The sequence below is a fragment of the Ambystoma mexicanum genome, chromosome 10 (genome assembly GCF_040938575.1).
Source record: "Ambystoma mexicanum isolate Mex_15411 chromosome 10, UKY_AmexF1_1, whole genome shotgun sequence".
Classification (NCBI taxonomy): Eukaryota; Metazoa; Chordata; class Amphibia; order Caudata; family Ambystomatidae; genus Ambystoma; species Ambystoma mexicanum.
Genome location: NC_090932.1, coordinates 1128345894 through 1128366861, shown reverse-complemented (window position 1 = coordinate 1128366861; position 20968 = coordinate 1128345894).

Below are 20968 nucleotides of genomic sequence, written 5' to 3'. Positions count from 1 at the left end.
CAGCCCAACCCTTTGTGCACGTGCAACACCTTCAGGCACGTCATCACCCTCACTCCCATCCTCACGTGGCTGCACATGAGCATCAGGGGCCCTTGGCACATTTCTGTGACAGCAGATGTTGTGCAGCATGGCACATATCAGTACAATTTTGCCAACTTTTTCTGGTGCATACATCAATGCCCCTCCTGTGCGGTCAAGGCACCGGAAGCGTGCCTTCAGCAGTCCAAATGCCCTCTCCACGCAGATCCGTGTACGAGCATGGGCAAGGTTGTATGCCTGCTTCGCTGCGTGTGTGGATGACGCACAGGGGTCATGAGCCACGTCTACTGGGGATATACAGAATCATCTGCAGGGGAGAGAAAGCCGGTATGGGGACAAGGTAAGTCCAGTGGGTGTACAGAACTCAGTCATCAGTGTCATTTTGCCATACTTGTCATTAGGTCAACAACATTGTGGAGTGTGCTGTTCTACGAGCAGAATTGAATCAATGAGGTACTCTCAACTTGGTACGCCTCTGTTTCAGGATGTAACTGTACTTCCATCTACTTCTGCATGAGAGAAGTGGCTGCCTCATGTGTCATTGCCATTCCATTTGGCTGCAGTTGCATTTGCTGGTTGTCACTATTCTGTACTGTTCTCCATGCATTTCCTTGCCCATTCTGGGGACAGTGTTTGTGGGATGTACGTTGCCATTACTCAGTCTGCTCATGTGTGGTGCATTTGTGGATGTGGCAACTTATGGCTTACATTTGCATTACTGTCAGATGGGCAGGGTGGGATGTCTGTACTGTGTCAGTGTTGGAAGCCATAGTGCTACTCACACAGGTGGCTTTATGGTGGTGGGCCTTCCATGTGTCACTGTGCTGCCACATGTCTTTTGCATACTGAATGGGTGTGTTCTGCTGTGTTGGACATGTCCAAGGTTTGTTGTGCAAGCTGCTTGAATGGGAATGCTGCAGTAATGGAGCTGCCTATTGGGATTCATGGATTTCATTGTGTGTGACCAGCCCCATCAGTTGTAGATTGACATGCATTATGGTATACATTTCTACTCACCCAGCAGCCATGTGTTTTGCCCTCGGTGCCTTTCCATGTACGCTGGCAGGGTATTGTTGCGCAGGACCATGGAGTCATGGGTGGTTCCTGGGTAGCAGGCACAGCAGTAGATGAAGGTGAGGTCAGGACCGCATGTCATCTGCACATTAAGGGAATGGTACTGTTTCCGGTTTCTGTAGGCTACCTCATGTGCCTGGGGTGGCACGAGTGCAACATGTGTGCAGTCCAGGGCTGCTATTACATTCGGGACTTGGGCAATGGTATAGAATTGACCCTTTAGCTGGTTCACCTGTGCCTGTGTGGCTGGCAATGCGATGTGCTCATTCACATGATTCAACAGTGCATCGAGCACCTGTCCCAGCATGGCACTGAATGTGGACTGGGCCATTCCATGCATCATGGCAATGGTATGTTGGTAGCTGCCAGACCCAAGGAATTGAAGCACAGACACAAGCTTCACTAGCAGAGGTACTGCTGTGCTGATGGCTATGCGGCTGCCAATGTCGGCCTGGATTGTGTCCAGCAACTGAGTGATGGTTGCCCTGTCCAGCCGATATTCAGTCACCAACTGGCCATCAGTCAGCGCCCAGGGTGTTGGCCTGACCCTAGGGATGGCTGGCCGCCTTGATGGTACTGCTCTCCTCCTCCTTTTCCTCATCCCCACCGCCCCCTGTGCTCCCAGGGCCCTGGTCTGGTTGGCTGGCCTTTGTAGCTCCAGGCGCAGCAGGTAGAAGTCCACATCAAGGCTCCCAGCTCCAAATGGCAGCATGGTGTTGGGGAGGGTGTGTTGTGCATGGGTGGGTCCTTTGTAGGCCTCTGAATTGCATTGGTTTCACCTGGGCCCTTATTACTGTCTCCTCCCTGCTCCTACTGGTATAACGGTGTTGGGGAGGGTGTGTTGTGCATGGGTGGGTCCTTTGTAGGCCTCTGAATTGCATTGGTTTCACCTGGGCCCTTATTGCTGTGGCCTGTGTTCTTTTACCTCCAGCTTTTTGCTGGGGGGATTTTCGCTGGATTATCTGCCGCATTTCTGGCGCTAATTGCCCCGACGCCAGACTCGTGATCACTAATGTTTTAGCGCAAATGGTTACTGGCACTTTTACAGCCGACGCTTGTACAGCCGGCTGTACTAGCGCCGGCTGTAATGGCGCCGGTGGTATTTGGACTCGTGATCCGACAGACCCTTACCGCCAAACTCGTGATGAGGCCCTTAGTCATGCACATTGACATGTAACCTGCTAGTCGCGTAACCTTTGATACAGATTAAATAGCATGATGATAATGATGCATTCAGATGAGAGTGGTGAGCATTATATGCGCTACAGATTGGGAACCCAGGTCAGACATTATTTTGAGCTTGGAATACCTTGTTTCAGTGGTTAATAGTTGATGTGGCAGGGTCAAATTGTTATATTCATTATTTAAAAGTTGGATACTTGGAGCCCGTGTGAAGCATAGACACACTCTCACTGAGAACACGCATATTCATGAACATAGGTCATTTTTATATGGGTATGGCAGTGTTCTCATGTTCAATTTAGTGGGATGTACATTGAATCTCAGCATACACTTTTTCAATGCGCTGCACCAGTTTCTGAAATCAGGCGTGACTGGTGGTGCACTGCATGAGCCAGCTTTACCAGGTCAAAGAGTTTATGTTATTTGTGATATTCTGCGTACAATCGATTGACTAACACAGGGGCAGTCCAGCACCGAAATGCTATGGCAATTCCCTTCTGAGCAAGAGTACCAACAGCAACCCCATACACGTGTTTCAACCCTGTTGGCATCATCAGTGAGGTGGAGCTGTGCCTCTCTGAGCACAGTGAGCAAGGGGTCCACGTTTGGAAGCAAAAGCAACTCAGGAAAAAATTGTACAGACAGGAGAAATGAGGAAGGATTTGATGAGTTGAAAAATGCAATTTGCACGGCTCCAGTTTTAGGATTTGCCAATTATGCTGAGGAATTATTTTTGTTCTTGCATACAAATGGCACTGTCATGATAGCAGTACTCACGCAGAGATCTACATTGGGGTATAAGCCTCTAGCATATTACAGTGGGATTTTGGCCCCAGTATTGAGGGGTCACTTTCCTTGCGAACAATCTTTGGCAGCCACCGCCTTTGCCATTGAGAATGCTGCAAGCGTAGTAATGGGATGCTCTATGACGTTGTTTGTTGAACATGCTTTTTTTGCCATTTTGGAAAAACCAAAAGGTACGTTGACTTCTCAGAGGGCTTCTGCCTACGAGCTAGTCATATCGAATCCAGCGATTAAAATAGTTCGATGCAGAATAGTAACCCTGCCATGTTTATAGCTGAACCACTGGCAGAGGATGAGCATGCGCATGATTGTTCGAACTATGAAGAATTGTATGATGAAACCCCTAGGATAAAAGAAAATGCCTTGGCAGGTGGAGAAATTGTTTTTATGGACGGTTGGTCAAGAATCGATCAAAATGATGGGCAGAGATATACAGGTGCTGCTGTGGTGATGCAGACGACCAATTGGGAGTTTCAGGTACTTGTAAGTACATGACTACCGTCTCACTTTTCAGCAGAGGCTGCAGAATTAGTGGCGCTTATAGTCAAGCTCAAGAATCATGCAGACCTGGATGTAACTGTGTACAGTGACTCCACCTATGTGACGTCGGCAGTACACGCAGGGCTAGCACATTGGAAAAGGAGGGACTACCTCCGAGCTGATGGCACCCCAGTGCAACATGCCACCTTATTGGACATGCTTATTAAAGCACTACAACTCCCAGTAGCCATCCATCGCAGTTGTTAAATGAACAGCTCACACTAAAAGGGCAGACTTTACATCACATGGAAATCATGCTGCTGATGAGGAAGCAAAATGTGTTGCATATTCAGAAGATATGATGGAGTTTAACACGCCTGATGTGAATGAAAGTATGGTGGTGATGATGAGTGTGTCTGACCGTTATAATGAGTTAATGGAATTACAAGGGGAAGCGCCACAGGATGAGAAAGACCTGAGGACTTGGAAGGGGTGTTCTCTAAACCCTTCTAAAGCATTGTGGTGACAAGACAGCACTGGTAAACTGGTGATGCCTGTAGCATTATTAAGGGTATTGTTGGAGCAGCTACACTATCCTGCGTATACAAATAGAGAGAGCCTCGATGCAACAATTGCAGAGGAATGGTTCGTACCGAATTTGGTAGAACACGTTGCATTTTACATAGTAAACTGTATCGTATGTCAAAGGTTTACTGCTGGGCACACACTGCGTACAGTTAGAGGAGTTATCCCAAGACCTAATGGTCCTTTTCAGCATTTACATATCGACTATCTCAACATGCTGCAAGTCTGTAATGGATACAGATATATGATTGTAGTAGTATGTACCTTTTCACAGTGGATTATTGAGGCTGTTCCTTGTACACACCCAGATTCCACCCGCGCAGCAAAATGTCTAGTACGAGAAGTGTTTCCTAGATGGGGAATATGTGAAGTATTGAGATCAGATAATGCTCCTCATTTTGTTAATGAAGTCTTTCATTATGTTTGCTGCTTGGTATAAAGCACACATTTTTATTGGCTTATCACCCACAAGCGAATGGTGTTTGTGAGAGGCTCAACAGCTTGCTTAAAAAAAGAATTGGCAAATTGAAGCTTACCCTGCAGAAAGGGAGGTTGCATTGCCTACCACTGGCATTGTATGTGTTGAGAAACCAGCCAGGTTCCGACCACCATGTTACGCCCCATGAAATAGTGACATGGAGGCAGATGAGGATACCCCTCACACCTCCATCTAGAACTAGAAGTGATGCCCAGTCAACAGCAGAAGTGTTAGGAAAGGAGTTATGTGCATACTTAATATGTTTGACCACAAGTATCTCTGTCATTTTAGCTCAGATCAAGTGGAAGGGGTGCGGGGAAACGAACACAGATGGAGACAATCCAACAACTGAATCTGAAGCTTTTTCCTGGAGATATGGTCCGAAAAAGGAATTTCATTTGCAAATGGCACAAACCACGCTTTAATGGCCCGTTCATTGTGGAAGACATCATGCCATAAGCAGTAAAGGTTATTGTAAGATGTGCGTGGATATTTCTCAGAGACATGAAGATCTATTCTGGAGAGACTCCTTCACCCCCACCCCTGTCGGAAGCAAGCATCGGGGAAGAACCTCAGCAGGTGCAGACTAGGTCTATGACGAGGAAGAAGGATGCAGACACTGTCCAATAAAGACAGACAGAGTACTTTGGACTGTGGCTTGTTTTGGGACACTCTTTTAAGCTACTAAAAAAGGAGTGAAAGAAGGTTATTTGTTCTTAAGACACAGGAGCTTGTTGACATTGGACTGAGGCATGCTTAAGCCTTAATCGGGAAGGAAAGAATGCCAGATTTGGATTTCCTTTTCAACGACTGGAAGAGGGAACAATTCCCTGATTCTTTTCTCACTGAATTTCTTTTCGGAGGTGCCCATGATGGTACCCAATGACAACGTTCTTAAGCTCATCCTTTTTATTTATGTCTACATTCTTGATTCTTGCCCTGCACTTGTGGGGAGAACTTTTGACATTCATAATTTCCTGCAAGATTCTAAGTCTGGTCCGATCGTGAGGAGTTGGCTCGCAGCTATAATAGGGCAAGTTCTCCAACTTCCTGAGTACAGTGGGGAAAACACAAATACCCCCATCTGATGATAATGCACAAAGACTGGTCTTTTACTACCTGATTGAAGAATGCCTGCATCTTGTTGGAAGACAAAGTGATGCCTGAACCTTCTTGGAGACCTGAGGATACAGTGGCACTTAATGAACTGTTACGAGACATCATCGAGCAGGTCAATCTTTATTCTGGGAGAACGCTGAGAACATCTTAAATTAGGCTTTCGAGTGCAGACATCGAGAACATACTTTCCTTTGTTTTCTATTATCTACTGTAGAAACACCCATATTTCGTCTGGCGAAAGGACAATTCCTTTGAAAACATAAAGATCCCTGTTAATCGTCCTGCAATCAGTCAGCTGATCGAGGAGTTTGTGGAGAGAATTCAGCAACTTCCCAAGTACTGTATGAGGTTTCCCAAATAAAAGTTGTTTTTTCCTTCATTAAAAAAGATTAAGAATGGGCAGCGTCAATAGCAAAAATGTAGTGGCTATCAACGAAAGACCTCCACGATGTGCAAGAAGCTACTGTTGTAAGAAGTGGGCATACATATACTTTATGTACACATGTTTTTTGTTTATAGTGATACTTCTTTCACTTACATTGCGCAATGCTTACTATTTTGATTAAAAAAAAGCAAGGAGTCCTACGTATCTTCATATACAAAAGGAGGGTACAGATGTGGCAACTACAAGGCAGCCGAGACCTTATGTGATTATCCCTACACCAGAGATGCAGTCAAAGGTACCTAGATCTGTGGTCATTTTTTTATTTTATTTTTTATGTCTTTGGTTTGTAAACCAAACTTTACAAAATTTAAGAAAATAATATTCCATCATAAAATCAATAAAACATCAAACAGACATCAAACATAAATCGAAAATACTGTCCTCAAAATCATAAATGTCCATATTTAAAAAAGATTTCAAGTCGACATCACAAAAAGAAAAGGTTAAACATTATTATAATTCCACAGAATTACCACATGTCTCCTAAGAAAATGGTCACCGAATCCACCATTTTAACTTTAATTCAGTATTTTCAATTCTTATAAGGGAAGCTGTGACAAGCTTCAAGGGTAATCCAGAACCATGCAACATCTCCCACCAAAGGGTCTCAGAGAGAACACACTCAGTAATATTTACACATTTGGAAAAATATTCAATCAGATCTGCCGTTAGTGACTCACAATCTAACAAAAGGTGACATAATGTTTCTTTTTCCTTAGAATGACAACAGAACCTACATGGGAATTCCAAGCTATGTAAATCTCTCTGTCTTTTTCCAGAGCGTATTTCCAGAATTTCTCCTGTATGACAAACGTTGAACCTAAATCTCATGATCCCGTTTGGAAAGTCTGACTGGGATATTTTATCTGATAAGGTTCCAGATAACCAACCGCCTTCTGGTGAGTTACTAGTTGACAAAAAAGCTTGGTGCTAGCCACCTTGGCTATCGTGTTGGACCAATCTGCACATTGTAGAAGCTTTTTTACATGCAATGGGTTATTAATCAAGGTCTCAATACCGACACCCCTAGATTTCAGAGTGTCTTTACTCAAGTACTCCAATTTTAACAGATGTTCGAGTCCTGAATTATCTCCCTTTAGGCCTTGTCCCCCAACTCTGTACAAATTGTCCTCAGAATCCTCAATCAATCTTCTGTACAGGGACAACTTATGCCATAGAACCCAAAAATTCCACGTAAGGAGTCCCAACTCATAATGTAGAGCTTCAATAGGTACAGAGTTAGGAAGCCAATACATAATAGCTTTTAGCATTTTGTACTCTATTTTCGAGATTTCAATAGATACAACATCTGGAAAAGATTTCTATTCCATACACCATTTTTGGAGTCACCTTAAACTTAAAATACCACAAGAGAGGATTTATTGAGCATTTTCTGAATTTATTATCAACTTTTTTCAATTGAGCTATTAAGAGTATACCTTTCTGCAAAAGATATTGTCTGTACATACATTGATTATTCCTATTAAAAATAGGAAAACCTAAGTATATCATTGCTGACCTAACCAGCAGCTTTTCATTGTTCAAGAACCACGCTGTCTCCTTGTGTTTTTTTTATTTGAAAGAATCATGATGACAGTTTTACTTGCATTGATACTAAGTTGGTTTGTAACCATGTGGGTATGAAAGGCCGTTATGACATGCTGAAGTCCCTTTTCCGTCTGATCTATCAAAAGAAAATTGTCAGCATAGGCTATCCAAGAAACTATAGAGCCTCCAACTTTTGAGGGGATGAAGGCGCCCTTCTCCAGGCAATTCCACACATCAGAGACATAGAGGTTGAAAAGAGTGAGGGCAAAAAGACACCCTGCCTTACTCCATTCAAGATATTAATGGGTTTAGAGAGAAGGCTATCCATGTTTAGCCTAATCTGGACCTGTGAAAGGAGATGAAGGTGGATAAGAGATTCTCCGGCAATCCCCAATAATTTCAATTTCCCCCAGAGTATGTCTCTGTCCACACAATCAAAAGCCATACTCATATCCATAGCTGCCAGATAAATAGGTGTTGCCTCCTTCTTCCATGCCTTGTTCTGTAAAGTTGTCAAGAGAAGGCTGCCCACCTCTGTCCCAGAGGATTTTCTAAATCCATATTGCTGAGGACGCAAGATGGATTTTTGCTTCGTCCAAAGATTAATTTCATTCAATACAAACCCTGCAAATGTCTTAGAGTCTGCATCTAATATTGCAATTGGGCGATAGTTTCATGGAGAGTTCCTGTCTCCCTTTTTGAAAATTGGGATGATATAGGATAAATGCCAAGTTGTTGGAGTAATTTTTGTTTTAATGATATCTTTAAAAAGAAAGTATAGTATTTTAGCCAACAGTCCCGGATACCACTTAAACGTTGCAATCGATTGAACATTGAGTCCACGGCTCTCGAAGAGCTAGCCTGTTTAATTTGAGACTCTATTTCTGTGAAACTAAAATCTAATGACCACAATGCTGACAGTGTCCTATGCCAGCTTTTCGGAGGAGAGCGTTGTTTATATATTAGGCAATAATTGCCAATCCAAACCTGTTCACATATTGGATTAGTTTGAACACTGTGATGAAGAGATTGAAGCTTGTTTAAAAGTAACCAAAATCGTCTTCAGGATCTATCCCTTAAGACCGATAACATCCCTTCATTGTAACACTGATAAAGAATATGTTTATAATCAAGCACCCAATTTTTATAATTCTATTTTATGTTTTTAATCTTAAATTTGAGATCATTCGGGTTAGAAATTGATCTCTTAAGAAACCTAATTTTTTTTGCAGTAGCGCTTTCTTTCTTCTCACCAGACCATCATAGTTATGGGTGTGTTTAACCGCCATGTCTGGGTGATTGTTAGGGTTTTTTTTTAAAAATCCAAAGAAGACCCAACATACTCTACAAAGATGTTTAAAAAGAGAAAACCTTTCCTCTACCGTGGTTTCCTGAGAACATTACCTGGAAACCTGGATACCAAGACTTTTTGACTATCCAAATTTCATTCAACCATAAGCATACTGTGATTGCTTTATTGAGTCTTAAGTATCCGAAATTTCCCATCTAACAATAATTGTGAGACAAAAATGTAGTCCATGGTCGAAGTGTAGGTCCCATTAGACCAGGTTGGGGTCAACCTTTCATGGCCAAAATGTTCACAGGCCGATGATAATCCCCAATCTGCAAAGAAACTAAACCACATTTTCCCTTGCTTCAGTTTTCGATTTTCTCTCAAGGTTATTCTATAGGTTGTTCTATACTCATTGAAAGGAGCGTTTGTGCTCCACGGCTGCATTTCAAGTGACCTCCGTATACTCGGCACTGCAACCGTAGCTCTTGCTGAGGTACTTTTCGCTTCCTGGAGGAGGCGGACCTGACTGCGGTCACGTGACGGACCACGTGACTTTGAAGGTCCACTTAATCACGGACCAACCGCCCGAGCGGGGTGTTGTATACTCATTGAAAGGAGCGTTTGGTTGCCAGAACGTTTGTGCTCCACGGCTGCATTTCAAGTGACCTCCGTATACTCGGCACTGCGAGCGTAGCTCTTGCTGAGGTACTTTTCGCTTCCTGGAGGAGGTGGACCTGACTGCGGTCACATGACGGACCATGTGACTTTGAGGGTCCACTTAATCATGGACCAACCGCCCAAGCGGGGTGTTCTATACTCATTGAAAGGAGCGGTTGGTTGCCAGAACGTTTGTGCTCCACGGCTGCATTTCAAGTGACCTCCGTATACTCGGCACTGCAACCGTAGCTCTTGCTGAGGTACTTTTCGCTTCCTGGAGGAGGCGGACCTGACTGCGGTCACGTGACGGACCACGTGACTTTGAAGGTCTACTTAATCACGGACCAACCACCCTTGCGGCGTTAAGCCCTGGAGGCAGTAAGGGCTGGAGCCGCTGTTTTGCTGTTTGGCTGTGACCTGTGAGTAAATTGGTCCGGGGTCCAGAGTTGTAAACCCATCTATTTTTCCTTCTCCAGTTCTCAGGGTTAGGGGTGGAGAGTCGGACTCTGGCAGCTCCATAAACTGTCGGGCGTTCCCTACCCTGAGACTGTATGCTTCTCCGGGCTCCTTGGATGAATGAAGTTATTTTTTTTTTCTTTAAAAAATCATTTAACTTGATTTTGCGGTGATAAAGAACATTCTTTATACCACTACATTCTATTATATATCTGTATTCACAAATTTTCTATTTGACACGCATAGATCCATTCTACTTGTATTTTTTTAAAATTTTAGAGTGCTTTCAGACAAGTTTCACATCTGCTTGATGTTGCTTCTCGTTTTCAGTGCAATACTCTAGATATTACTGTTTATAATCTTATTGACTGTTTTGTATGCTATTTCTGTTAATTTTTATGTAACTGCTATATACTGAAACTCAGTTTTTAAGTCTAAATTCCTCATTGTCATTCCTCAAGTCCCCCTATTTCTCTCTGGGTTTTGGTTCTGTCTTAATGACACGCAAGGGACTTCGAGGTCAGACAGTTATGGAGGCTTCTCTTGCTTCGACTCCTTCTGCCACTGGTAATCTCCCCTCTGCTTCGCCAGTCACTATTGTTTTAGATGATCCCATCCCTGCTGCCTTGGGGAATCTACATCACCTATCAGTAGATGTTCCCCTCGACTCTTCTCTTCTAAAAACCCTGGCCCAGGCCCAAATTCATGCTAGTGATAGGTCTGAGGTATTTAATGCTATGGGTATTATTCCACGTATAACAGCTTATAATAGTTGTATTTTTAATGGGAAACAAGATATTTCAATGGACACACAGGAAGAGCGTCTAGCAGCCACCATAGCCTCTAATCTTGAGGAAGGCGGTAGTTTACCAAGGACTAAGGTTCTTTTGGATCATTCTAACAATAATATGGTCAATATTGTGCTTTCAACCCCTGTTCAATTACATCCTAGGACACCTAAACTGTCTGTTATGGTCGACGATCCTGTAGTCAATACTACAGAAACATCGGTGGTGACAAAAGAGGTTGTTGATTGCCTTTCCCCCCCTGTGGTCAATGGGAATGATGTCATTCTTCCCATTAAACTTTCGCCGGAGGTTTATTCCTCTGTTAGGGGTGTAAATCATACTTCCTCTATCCATGTCAACCTTTCTGCCAATTTGGCTAGAACTCCCAATACCCCCACAGTGAAATCCATTGTGTTCAAAACTCCACTTAACAAATCCCATATTCCCACATCCAAAACTAAATTCGATCTGGGTACCGAAGGGAAACCTATTCAAGGGAAAAAAATCTCCAACTTTTTCAGAAAGAGGTCTCCAACTAGCACCCTTGTTAAATCTCTACACTCACTTCCAATAGTGGCCACATCGGATCATACTCATTTAGTTGATGTAGCTAAGAAATTAGAGATCGAAGAGCCTCTAGCTCAGGATATTGACGACATTAGCATAATAGAATGTGCAGATAAGGCAATCGTTGATAGCCACCTCGGTCTCAACTCTAATAATACTAATAATGTCACCCAGCAAATTTGTGATGATTCCTATGTGGGCTCTCCCTCTGATCTCATCAATTTTATCGAGGAGTATACAGAGAAACAAAATTGGCTGAGAGCAAGGGGTCTACTCCCAGACTCAAAAAAGGATAAGGGCAGCGAATCCATTCTGCATCATACTCTCAAAGAGGCGGATGATAGAATTAAACTCTCTCAACCTACTCTCTCGGCTCTGAATATGGTCCTGAGTTTGTCTGTGAGTCTGTATGATAGCATATGGTCAGAGGTTAGATCACACTCTCTTCTTCTTTCTGAAATCTATTCCAGGCTAGAGGACCTTGACAGATTCGAAGAGTTAGTTAGAATTATTAAGGAAGACCTCCCCCCTCTGCCCACACATGGCTCTGATCCCATCCTCTCTAACTAGATTATGGCTGATGCCCATTTGGTAAATCAAGGGCTCACTGGGAAATCGCCGACTATACAAGGGATAGTTTTAGATAAGGTCTGGGTACTACTATCCCCCAATGTTCAGATCAGGATATCTGTGATCATCCTTCTATGATTCCTTCAATTACTTCTGAGGGTGTGCGAGAGGTTCTTGGGTTGGAGGTAAAACTCCCTATCCCTCACACCAAACTCATTACGGAATTAATGGAGGAGAAAGTCCAAGAGGAGTCTGTATGCCATCCGCTCAATCGTACTGTTCCTGGTATTCCCCCTGTGGGGAGGACTTTAGAACTGGCCGATCCACTTAAGGGTGTCCACATTGCTTCCTCTGTGGACCATATATCCACTCCGACTTCAGAGATTCCATCTGATCCTATTGACCTCACTAAAGAAATTATTCATCAAAAAGGTTTGCTTTGCATAGGAAAGAAAAGAAAATATAATCAGCAAATGAAGAAAACTAAAAATCAGAAGAATTTGAAAAATATTACCTCATATACCAACCAATTCTTTAAAAACCTGTTTTTGGCAAATACTTCAGCTTCCTCAACCCCTTCTCTCGTTCCCAAGGGGCTTGGGAATCCTGTTGAACCAGTGGTTTCTGTGAACCATATTCCTAATATGGTGGCCGCTTTGGCCACAGCCAATTCATCTCCCACTACATTAGTTCTATCTAGCTTACCAGACACTTTGGCAGATGGCCCTACTACCATCAATATTGTCCCTCCACTAGTGGGGCATAATACTGAGGGGGTTGTGGACACTGCGGTCTCCAGCCCTTCGACAATAGTTCTAACTTTACCAGACCCGACTTCCACTAACGCTTCGGTTGAATTAACCACCAATACTATTGTCAAGGTGCAGGATCCCTCCTCAGTTGTAGAAATCTTAACTACTCCTTCTAACCCCATATCTGGGGTAGATTCGAGTCATTCAGAGACCACTTTTTCGTCGATCAATGCAAACCTGGTCAATATTGATTTGGTTAAACATCTATTCCAGGCGTTATTGGTTCCTAAAACTGCCAGTGGGGCAGTGCCTAATTCAATTATAATCCCGTCTCAGGATGGGGCCCCATCTACTCCTTTCCTATCTCTGGACCCTCTTCTCCCTTCCGTTATTGAGGGTCTTCCGGCCAATATCGAGCCCACAATGAGGGACTGCGGTATGGGAGCTCGATCAGTGGGTGGTTCTTCTGCTCCCATCCCTCTTACTTTAGCTCATTCAAGTATGCCAAGTGTTGGCCCTGTTATGGGCCGTGAAGGTGTCCTTCCTGGGCCCAATTTTGTCCATTACAGTAAGTCTTTCAAATCATGTGAAAGATTCGCTGTGGGTCCAAATGCAATCCAAAATAGGACTATATTAAGGGGTGCAAGGGGCACTGACTTGGAGGCTGACTCTTTAACTCAGTGCACTAAAAAGATCACTGATTCTTTACCCCAATTAGCAGAAGCGAAAGACCCTCTTGATATTTTACAGCTTACTAGTCTCTGGGGTCAAGACACGTCAATTTGTCTTAACCGTGGTAACATCCTAAAGATTTTTCATCAATTACCCTCGCTCTCACTCATCTCCAGTTATGACATGGATAGTATTTTTTTCCCTATTCAGGGTTGGGTAGATGTGAGGAATATCGTTCTTAAATCAAGAGTGGTCTTGTATTTGATTATGGGGCAAAGAGAAGGGTTAAAGCAACTTGGTTTTGAAGCAAACCTACTCGAATCCACTCAGTTCTCCAGTAACAATGGAGGTGGTGCAGCTTATAGGGGAAACCTCATTATGGTATATCATCTGGAAAGAGCTCCACAGTCCCAACGGACACAATTTACGCCCTGATCTAATGGACATTTTCAAAACTGGGCTCAGGTTACCGCAGGTCTGTGAAAATGAGTACCATCCGATTCATTCGGAACTTTCTCCCAAGACTCCCCCCGTGAATAGTTTTTGTGTTTCTATCTTGGAATTCCAGAGGTAATTCCCATCTCTTCACGAATTTGGACACTATAACTATGATTAGGGCCTCACATTGCTTTTTTCTGCAGGAAACCTGGATGCTCTCAACTCCTGCCTTAGATGGGTTTGATATCTTTTCTCAAATTGCTAAACCCAGTTTGGGAGGGAGGCCCTCTGGGGGTCTTCTCATAGGAATTAGAACCTCCTTTGGTTTTAGGTATAAGGTTCTTCCGGTTATATGCCTTTTGGCATCTTGGCCCTGGTGGTGACTTCTCTTGATCTAATGGTCAGTCTACTCTTGATTAATGTATATTGGCACAAGGGAATTTCTGCTCTTGAGTCGTTTTTGCAAAGGTTAACAGACACGCTTCTTTCCTGGAGATCTCTGTACCCTAGGGGGAAATTGATTTTGGCAGGTGATCTCAACTCTGATTGCTCTATTTCTTCTGACTCCAAATATGGTGACTTGGGACTGGCTATGGAGGATGACTCTCGCCTAGGCCTGAAATATGCACGGGGTCGTCTTTGGAATTTCGCTTTGGATTCGGTTGGTCTAACTTGTCTTAATGGCTACTATGATGCCATTAACTTACCTTGTCCCACATGGCGCAGATCTTTATCAACATCTACTCTAGACTATGTCTTTGTAGATCATTCACTTATTCCTTTCTTAACCAATGTTGAGGTCTCTTTTAACCCATGGAGTGATCATGGTATCCTCCGGGTTTCATTCCTCTGTCCTTTTCCCCATTAAGTTTTTACCCGCCGGGTGTCCAAGCCATCTCCATTCTGTGGGACAAGGGACAGGGATACGTTGGTCACCTATCAATATCAGTTTACTCAACCGTAAACTGATCTCTTCCTTTAATCATACCTCTTTTTCTTGGAAATTAGCAGTTTTCAATACAGTTCACTTCGATAGTTTTCTTAATGCTCTTCACAGCAGTATTCATGGCCAGTTTAGGAAGGGCGTTTATAAAACTTCTCACCCTCATAGATTTGATCAAGAATTGGCTAATGCAAAGGTCCTCACTCGGAAACTTATTAGAGCTGTACAAGACCTAGATTCTGATTGGGTTGATAAAAAAATAAAAACCATTTGTCAAAAATATAAAAATAACTGTAAGTCAAGAAAAGCTACTATGCTACAAACACTGCGAGCATATGCTTTCAGTACTAATAAAACGAGATCTGAGGGCATTTTGGGTTACCTTGTCCAGCCTTGACGACGTGGCGGAGGTCGACCAGTTGAATGCCATCCCAGAGGTTCAATGGGTAGAACATTATGCCGATTTATTTGATATAGGGGGTGATGGATTAGAATATTGGGCCTCATGACGACCCTTGCGGTCCGGAAATAACGGTGGCGGTAAACCCGCCGCCACCGTTGTTTCCGGACCGCCTGATCACGACCCCTGCAGGCGGGAGGTGATGTTCCCGCCAGGTCTGTCCTGGCGGGTTTAACACCGCCCGCCTGCAGGCGGACGAGGAAACACCGGCAGCATTACAAGATGCTGCCGGTGTTTCCATGATCCCGATTCCCATTGAGTCCCATAGGACTCAATGGGAATGGGGATTTACACCATTCCGCCTCCGTGATTCCCGGAAAGCCGGGGTTGTGATGCCCCGGTAATTCCGGGAATCACGGAGGCGGAATGGTAATACGAGTCCGGCGTTAACCAGGCGGTTTTACCGCCTCGGTTAACGCCGGACTCGTAATGAGGCGTCTTTTGGGGAAGAATCTGTCTAAGGATTCCTGGAAGCCTGAAATTGATTTTGAAATAGTACTTGGACTTATTTCTAAAGTCAAGAAATCTAGGGCTCCGGGACCTAACGGCCTTACTAATAACACGTTTAAAGCTGAGCCAGATCGCTGGGCCAACCACCTCTCCCTGCTTTTCCAAGACGTTGTTAATTCTGGGAATGTACCTACCAGTTGGCAAACCGCCCACATTGTTCCAATTTTTAAAAGAGGTCTACGCACTTTGGTCAAAAATTACAGACCTATTTCCCTTATTGATGCGGACTGTAAGCTTTTTGCCTCTATGCTTCTTTCCCACCTTAACGTCTGGATTAAGGAAAATCATATTCTCCCGAAACAACAAACAGGTTTCAGGGTGGGCCACTCAACTAATCTTAATGGTCTTATTATTACTGCCTTGCAAAGTTCTACCTGGGGTAAATATGATGGTTTCCTCTACGTTGCATCTATCGATCTGTCAAATGCCTTTGATTTGGTAATTAGGTCAAGACTCTGGGAAAAGTTAACCAAATGGGGCATCCCGGCGGGTCTTCTAACTCTTATTATGGCAATGTATGAGAACTCGGGGGTCCATATTAGGCTGGATTTGGCAGGTACTCTTTCCAGAAGGATAAGGACCCGTATCGGGGTGAGACTGGGTTGCTCCCTAGCTCCCTGTCTTTATATCCTCTATATGGCTGATGTGGTGACTTTCTGGGAAATACAGGTATGGTGAGCGCTAAACTGGGGGACTTGAGGCTCTCATGGTTGGCATATGCCGATGATTCTCTTCTCTTTGATCACACTAAAGTTGGCCTGCAGAGGCTCATTTGCAAATTTGAAGAATATGCCATTCTTAATGGGCTGAAGATTAACCCAAGCAAAACTCGTACTATGGTCTTTTTAAAGGGGAGAAAGGGGAATAACAAAGTATGGAAAATAGGTGGTGAAAATATCATCAGAGCACACAAAATCGTCTATCTCGGATTTCTCATTCTGGCCCAACCCTCGGCGATTGAACTCAGACGATTTCTTAGACACAAACTACTCCCACTCATCTCCCAATCCATTAGATTAGACAACAAATACAGTATGATCTCCTTCAAGCCTGTAGTAGACTTTTTTAAGGGTAAGGTCACCCCTAAGCTACTTTATGGAATGGAACTTCACTTCTTGGCACTTTTGACTTTTTGGGACTCTCTTGAGGGTATCTATTGGAGGAAAATTTTGAAACTGCCGAATTCTATTCCAATAGTGGCCATTAGATACGAACTAGGGCTAGTTTCACTGCGAGACAGGATTCTCTGGAGGGTCCTTACTCTTTTTTCAGCTCTGCTCTCTCCTAAACCCGACACTCTCTATGCTGACGTGGGTCATACGACTTTTTCCCAGGGGCCTCTGGTTCGCAATCTATATCTTAACGCATTCAGTGATCTCTGTGACAAGACCCTGTCAGATATTTCCACTGATAGGGACACTCTGTTAACGAATCCCAATAAGGTTAAGGAATGTCTTTTTAGTCATTATTGGAGCAACACCATTGAAAAAATGCATTCTTATCCCTCTCTGAGAGACCTACAATTCGACCATAAGAAAAGAGGTCTGTTGTCTTTTATTTTGACCCAACCCCCCAATAGATATTATTGCTCTCTTCTCCTCAAACTCAGATGGAATCTCCTTCCCACTCTGGAAGTCCTACATAAAAGGAAGGAGTTTTCAGATTTAGACTCTACCTGTCGCTTTTTTAAAATTTGGGGGTGACTGAGACCTCACGGCATCTCTTTTTAGATTGTACTGCTCTGACAACTCTAAGGGACAAATATTTAGCTAGATTTAGCATAATGGGTCAAATGGGGGCAGATAATCTAATTTGGTCACAGTGTCTGGCTATTACTAATATCAAGGATGGACTTGCTGTGGCGGGTTTTATTAAAGCTCTAGATTTATACGCCCCCCTTTTATGATTATGCTTGAGTATATGAACTTTTCAATTCTTGAAGGCTCATTGTGTATTTTTTTTAACTCCAAATGTTAATGTCGAATTGTAATTGCACTGAATCTTTTTTAATGTGTCCCTTATTATGTGGAAATTGGATCTATGTTTTTAATATATGTTTGTATACTTGAAATTTAGATGTAATGAATGTTATGTGGAATGTTTTCTTTCTTCTTAACTTTCTTGTAAAGGTTTCTTTCTAAACCATATACAATAAATAAAAAAAAAAAAAAAAAAAAAAAAAAAAAAGATTTTCTCTCATAAGTCTGCTTGGAGCTTGACAAAGGGCTTTCTTCAGGCTTTCAAAGGCCTGATTGCACTCCTCATTCCATTTGATCTTTTTAGGGAACTTAGGAGAGGAGATTACATTTAGTGGAGAAGCTATGGATCCATAGTTCTCAATGAAATTTCTGTAATACCCAGTGAGGCCTAGGAAGGCTCTCACCTGGGTTTGAGTAGAAGGGGTTGTCCAATTTTGCACAGCTTCAATCTTGCTGAGCAAAGGCCTTATTTCACCAACTCCTACCTCATGCCGAAGGTATACCACTTTACTCTGACCAATTTGACATTTGCTTGCCTTTATGGTCAGCTGTGCCTGTTGCAGAGCCTGCAAAACATATCCTAGGTGGTCAACATGTTCTTTCCAAGTAGAGCTGAACACTGCAATTTCATCCAAGTATGCCATGCAGAAGTCCTCCATCCCATTCAGAACCTGATTAACCATCCTTTGCAATGTCGCAGGTGCATTCTTTAATCCAAAAGGCATAACCTTAAACTGGTATAAGCCAACTGGGGTGGAGAATGCAGTTTTCTCTTTGGAATGGTCAGTCAGGGCTATTTGCCAATAGCATGACGTGAGATCAAATGTGCTGAGGAACTTGGCTGAACCAAGTCTATCCACCAGCTCATCTGTCCTATGCAAAGGATGGACATCAGTCTTAGTGACTGCATTTAGAGCTCTATAGTCCACGCAGAATCCCAATTCTTTGCATCCTGCCTTTGGTACTAACACTACTGGGCTAGACCATGGACTAGTAGAGGGCTCTATTACCCCAAGATCAAGCATCTTGTTGACCTCTCCTTTGATGTGGGTTCTTACATTTTTCTGACATCCTGTAGCCCCTGCTTTTGACAGATAAACAGTCACCAGTTTGGATATCATGTTGGCCCCAAGGGGTCAAACCTGGTGTCAGAGAGAACAGTGGGGCAAATTGATTTAACAAAGGTTTGCACTCCTGCTGTTGCTCAGGTGTCAGATTAGAAGATAGATTGACTCCTTCTATTTTCTCATCTAAAGGTTTGCCTCTGAGGAGGTCAGTGTTAAGCTCAACTGGCTCCCACAGGGGCGTCGCTCTGAACTGGACAGCAGCGATCTCCACCAATGTGACGCGTAGTGCCGAGATGACGGACTGGACTGGCCCACCTAGGTTCGTTTGCTTGGCCCGTAGAAATATTCTTCTGCATGTGGAGAAAGGGAATTAACCACCCGTGGAGTTGAGCGTTAAACCCCCCCCCCACTCCCGCTGATCTCCCCACTGATCACCTTTGATGTCCCCTCTTATAGTCTCACCTGAGGGTTTGAAAAGATGAGCTCGCCATCCTGCATTGAACGCAGGGGCGTGTAGATAACCAGTTGCTTCACTGGCTCAAAGGAATTGGTGAGTTCCAGAACAATATTGACTCTGAAATATCCGGCAAGACGCCGTAAGTATGTAGTTCGTAAGAGTTCAAATGTCTGACTTTCACTCTGTCCGATTCCTTGCAGGTTGCAGCTTGACCCTAGCGAAGAGTTCCTCGTGGCAACCGGTAATGTTCAGGTAAGGATTTGTACTATCCAACACACTTCGATAAAATAATGTCAATATGTAACCTGTTGCTTTCTCCCTTATTCAGGCGCTGAGAGAAAGTATGAAGTCTCGGGGAATAATGCCTCCGGCGGTAAAATCAGGTAAGTCTATTCTGGTGATGAGGTTTTCCCTTGTTTGTCCCTTTGTTTCACCTTGCTGTCCTTTTGTTTCCCCTTAGGGGCCGGGGTTCGGCGAGAGTGCAGTGGAAGCTGCGCCGACCCGTGAAGAGGAATAGTATCCCCAGTGGTAAAATCAGGTAAGTCAATGGGGGATAACTAATATTGCCTCTGTGTATTCCCTTGGCTCACCTTGCTGTTCTTGTCTTCTCTTTGGTGCCGGAGTGCGATGGGAACATGCAGAAGGATGCGGTGGAATGTGAAGATGCTGCGAAGGCCGGTGAGTTCAGTGCGGTGCTGCAGCAGGCGAGGTGACGCGCATAAAATAACTTCTTTCTTCCAGCTCGAAGGCGCGATGGATCGGGAATTCAGGTAAGGATCAAAGGTATTGCTCTTGTTCTAACCTTTTCTCCTTCTTTCTCCCTTTTTCTAGGAGCTCCAGACTCGAGGCGGGCGTGGCAGAAGACTGGATGCAGACTTGCAGGCACGGTGAGCGTTACGCTGCTGGATGCAGAATAAAGCGAAGCGTGTGCTGCTCTTTGGTTGTGGTTTAAATAGCCTCCAAAGTAGTCCCAGGTAAGTATTCCTTCCCAGCCCCACCCAAGTAAATAACTAGTCCCTGAGTAAAGTAGTCCCTTCCAAGCCTCTTTTGGCTTGGAGCTTTTGCAGCATGGTCTGCATCAGGTAAGTTTGCAGCATGGTCTGCATCAGGTAAGTTTTAATCTATGAGCCTGGACTGACTCTCCATATGAGCCTGGCGCCATAGACGCCAGGACTGCACCCAAATAGCCCCTAGCAGGGGTTGTTGGGCTTGCTTGGAATGACTTGATGCCTGCTTCCGGGGTTGCTGGACTTGGTCTGGGTCCCCGGGGGTAGCCATCATGACAGCACTCCCCCCCCAAGGCCCCTCCTAAAGTTGTTCTTCCATGTGGTTTCGGTTTGTCTGGGACATTTCGGTGGAATTTTTTCACCAATCGGGGTGCATGAACGTGGTCACTAGGTTCCCATGACCTTTTCTGTGGTCCGTAACCTTTCCAGTCGATTAAATAAAAAAAGTTTTGACTTTATCAGCTTGGAGTCCAGGATGTTCTTAACTTCAAATTCGGGTTCCCCGTCAACAAGGACGGGGTCTGGTGGCTTGGTTAATCTTGTCCCTGGTTGCACTGGCTTCAAAAGTGACACATGAAAGACGGGGTGAATTTGCAT